The sequence below is a fragment of the Vulpes lagopus genome, chromosome 19 (assembly GCF_018345385.1).
Source record: "Vulpes lagopus strain Blue_001 chromosome 19, ASM1834538v1, whole genome shotgun sequence".
NCBI lineage: Eukaryota > Metazoa > Chordata > Mammalia > Carnivora > Canidae > Vulpes > Vulpes lagopus.
Window position 1 is genome coordinate 27,868,880 of NC_054842.1, and position 5,069 is coordinate 27,873,948.

Sequence of the window (5,069 nt, forward strand, 5' to 3'; positions counted from 1 at the left end):
ACTGTGTACATGCCGTAGTGTAGCATGGGTATATAGTTTATATCTGGTATATATATTATACCACACAATATATATCCCGTACTGTACCATGTAGTACAAGGTACTTTGGAGCTTTTGGTATATACTACATTCTTTAGTGCTAATGAAATTGTATCATGATTTGGAGTTTGGAAAGCAGGGTTCGAGTGCAGGACTTATGCCACACAAGTCCTCAGCTTCTTGGAGCCTCAGCTTTTACATCCCTAAGGCTGAGCTCCTGGGGCCTACAGCACAGGGCTGCTGCTAGCACTAAATGAAATTCACTTGAGAGTGCTTTGTTTACTAAAAGGTGCCGGCTAACCGCTAGTACTCTATTAGTTTGCATTCCCCGCCCCCCCAGCACCCAAGAAAATAACCTCTCCCGTTATGTAATCCTAATTCCTCTTCCAGAAGGCTGTTATTTTAAATCTTGGGTTTCTCAAGAGTTTGGGATTTGGATTTGCCGCCGCAAGGTGGCGCTAGATGCTCAATAATCCCACTGGCCTTTGCTCCCATTTTAGTCATGGGTCTAGCACGTTCATTTTTATTGTCATTGGAAAGGAAGGAAAATGCTTACAAATGTACTTTCTAGGTCAATTTTATCTCGTAAGGTCAATTTTGGCCTCGCTGTGAAGATGAGAAGTAAAGATACCTCTATCCAACGTTCAGTCTACTTTACCTACAGAAGGTAGTTTGCTTTCCACTGAATTTGTGTAACATTTTTAGACAATAGGCTCTGAGCGTGCCTGCAAGGCCCCCGTCCCTCTCTCATTCCTGAATGGTTCTGTGGATTCATTTTTACTGTTGCTAGGGATTAAGGCAAAGCAAAAGAAGGGACTGAAGCATGGATACTGTTTGCCTCACACATTCATAGTTATCTTTGACAGCATTTGGTTTCCTATTTCACAGTAGTCAAGCAAGGAAGAGAAAATTGTGAAATAAATCATGTGCACCAAGAGAGCGAAGTAGGACCATGTCTGCTGTTGGGAAGCAAACATTTAATATAAACTTAAATAGGCTCTCCTCCTGAAACCAAATATTCCATTAAAAATAAAATTAGCTACGTTCATTTTTCTGCCCTCCTTACACCTGGGGCATTTCATTAGATAGTATTCCACAAATACCCACTCGAGAAACAGGACACCTTGCGGTTGCTCTGGCTGAAGTACAGGGAGGAGGGAGGACAATGTGGGTACACGATGAGAGGTAGGGAAGTAACCCAACGAGATCCTCACTAAGGCAAAGTGGGACAGCCAGGAAAGCAATCACCAACACAACATCAGAGGGAAGAAAAAGAGGAAGCGAGGCTATGGAAAACTTGAGGGTAGCAGCTGGCAACTGTCACCATCACTTGGAAAGAAAATTTCCACATTTTTCAGTTAGAGGCGTCATATGCCCTGCTATTAGGGCATGGCCATGGAGATGAGACCATGACGCAGAGCTCTTTCACAGTAACTTTCAAGCACGACTAGAAAAATATCATGAGTAGCAAAATAAGACCATCCCTAGAGGAAATACAACTTCTAAGAAAATGGTCAGCTCTAGTTAGAAACAATTAAATTTAGACTCCCTTCTTTCACCTATCAAATGAATAAAACTTTAAAAATAGCGATACCTAATGCTGGTAAAAGGATGGAGAGACCAATTAATGGAGATACTAAGAGTACAGCTTCTCTAAAACAGCACTGTCCACCAGAATTTTCTGAAGTGATGGAAATGACCTCTGTGTTTTCCAATATGGTAGCCACTAGCCACATGTGATTACTGAGGACTAAGGCTAGTGGATTGTGCTACAGAGGAATGGACTTTAAAATTACATTTAAATATAAATGTAGCCACATGTGGCTATTGCTATCATTTTGGACAAAGCAAGTCTAGAACTCAAACATTGTATAGCAAATTTCATATCTATACATAATCTATGATCCCATAATTCCATGTTTGGGAATCCAATTTAAGGAAATAATTAGAGGTATTTATACAAACATTTTCATCAAAGCGCTATTTAGAGCAGTGTAAAGATAATGACAGCTTAAATATCTAAAAATGGGAGATGGGTTATATAAATTATACCATAAATTAGAATATTGTACAGTCATTAAAACTGTTGTTTTGGAAACTTAATGGTAAGAAAATGCTCCTTATATAATGTAGGCAGGAATATAAAACAGAAGAATGGTTTCAATTATGTTTAATAATAAATTCTATACAAGGACAGGTAGTTTAAAAAAAAAACACACCTAAGAAGGAACCAATTTCAAATGGTGAAAATATTAGGTTCAGGGTTGTTCAGTTACGGCTGACACTTTTTCTTCTTTTTATGTTTCTGAAATGTTCATGTTGTCTACTCTCACTTTAAGAAAAAAAAAATGTAATCTCGCATCCTCAGAACTTCTTCCCAAAACTCACAAGTTAAATGAACTAAAGTCCGTGTGACAAATCTGCTAGAAATGCCATTTCATTTAATGGCATTCAAGCCTTTAAAATTCTTACCCACCAGGACCTAGAGGATATACCTCCTAAGAGAGAGAATGAGTGTCTTAGGATAGTCTTTTTGTTCCCAGTGCTCTGGAGTGATGGGGAGGTGCCTCATGTTGGAGGAGTTGGGCTGGGCCCTCTATGGCCGTGCTATGGATTTGGAGATGCAGATCCCTCAGTTTGGGGGAATTTAGTCATATTATTTATTTAATGATTCCCCACCACTACCAACACACACACACACACACACTCACACACACACACACACACACACACACACATATACACATGTGCCCAGTCTCTTTCTGGAACATTTATTATTGAAATGTTGAACTTTCTGGAGCACCTAGATGGCTCAGAGTTTGAGTGTCTGCCTTTGGCTCAGGTTGTGATCCTGGGGTCCTGGGATAGAGTCCCTCATCAAGCTCCCTTCTCATCGAGGAGTCTGCTTCTCCCTCTGCCTATGTCTCTGCTTCTCTCTGTGTCTCTCATGAATAAATAAAAAAGTCTTAAAAATAAAAATAAACATTGAACATCCTGAACCAATACTATAATTTTACAATCTGTTCTCTTTTCCCAATGTCTCTTTTATTTCATGTTTTGCTTTCTGGGAGATTTGATTCACAATCCTCCACTGAGTTTTTAATTTCTGCTTTCATATTTTTAAATTCCAAGAATGCTTTTTTATTCTGTCAATGTTCATTTTAAGAATAGCAACTTAGTCTTGTTTCATGGTTGCAGCGTCTTGTCTCTCCCTAAGGCATACATTCTCCACAGGAGCTCTATTGGCCCCCAAAGGCACAATAATTGGTTCTTTGCGGGTTGGCAAAAAAAAAATCTTAGATATTACAGTGCTTTGTAGCCCTTCAAAACTCAACCCTCTCTGACCAAATCACATTCTTCAATATTTAATTTTTCTCATGAGGGAAAATAAAATTGAATTCTGATTTTTCTCCTTAGAGGTGTGATTTAGGTTTTCATGTCCCAGCATAATCTCTATGAATTGATCTGGGTTCTCTAGAAAAACAGAAACCAATTATATAGAGATATATACAAACAGCGTATATCTTGAACAATGCAGGTGTTAGCAGTATCAATCCCTTGTACAGTAAAAGATCTGCAATAGCTTTTGACTCCCCCAAAACTTAACTACTAATAGCTTACTGATGAGCAGAAGCCTTACTGCTAACAAACAAGCAATTAACACATATTTTGTATGTTCTCTGTATTCTATACTGTATTCTTGCAATAAAGTAAGCTAGAGAAAAGATGTTAAGAAAATCATAAGAGAAAATACATTTATAGTACTGTGCTGTAAAAAATCTGCATATAAATGAACCCATACAGTTCAAACCCCTGTTGTTTTAGTGTCAACTGTGTGAGGGAGAACACTACTACAAGGAATTGGCCCCCACACTTATGAAGGCTAAGAAGTCTAACTAAGGCCTGCAGTTGGCAAGCCGGAGACTCAAAAGAACAAAAAGCATAGTTCTAGTCTGAGCCCGAGGCCTAAGCAGGGTTGTCAGTGGTTTGAGTTTCAGTCTGAGTGTGAAAGCAGGATAAGAACAATGTTCCAGGTCAAGACAGGCAGAGAGAAAGAATTCATCTTAGCCTTTTATTCTCTTCAGACTTTCAACAAACTGGATGAGGCCCACCCACCCTGGGGAGGCCAACCGGCTTTACTTAGTCTACTGACTTAAATACTGATCTCATCCAGCAACGGCCTCACGACACACCCAGAAAAAATGCTTATTTTTTATTTTTTTAAAGATTTTACTTATTTATTCATAAGAGATACACACACACACACACACACACACACACACACACAGAGGCAGAGACACAGGCAGAGAGAGAAGCAGGCTCCATGCAGGGAGCCTGATGTAGGACTCAACCCTGGGACTCCAGGATCACACCCTGGGCTGAAGGCAGGTGCTAAACCCCTGAGCCACCCAGGGATCCCCCAGAAATAATGTTTAACCAGATATCTGGGTACCCTCACGTCCAGTCAAATTGATACATTAACCATCACAGGGACTCCTGGGTGGCTCAGTTAAGTGTTGGACTCTTGATTTCAGCTCAGGTCCTGATCTCAGGGTGGTGAGATGGAGCCCAGAGTCTGGCTCCAAGCTCAACAGGGAATCTGCTTGAGATTCTCTCTCTCATTCTCCCTCTGCCCTCCCCCTACTCATTCTCTCTTTCTTTAAAATAAATAAATAAAATATTTTTTAAAAAAGAGGGGTGCCTGGGTGGCTCAGTTGGTTAAACGTCTGCCTTTGGCTCAGGTCATGGTCCCAGGGAACTGGGATCAAGCCCCACATCAGGCTTCCTGCTGAGGTGAATCTGCTTCTCCCTCTCCCTACCTGCCATTCCTCCTGCTTGTGCTCTTCTCTCTCTCTCTCTTAAATAAATAAAATCTTCAAAAAAGTTTTTTAAAAATAAAATTAACCATCACACCATTTTCCCCTTTCCTGTTTTGGTCTCTATTTTTAAGGTCTTTTCTCAGGTGTGTGATGATCCTTGGTTTTCCATTTATGTTTTAAAATGGGGAGCTAAAAAGCTGCTGGGAAGTT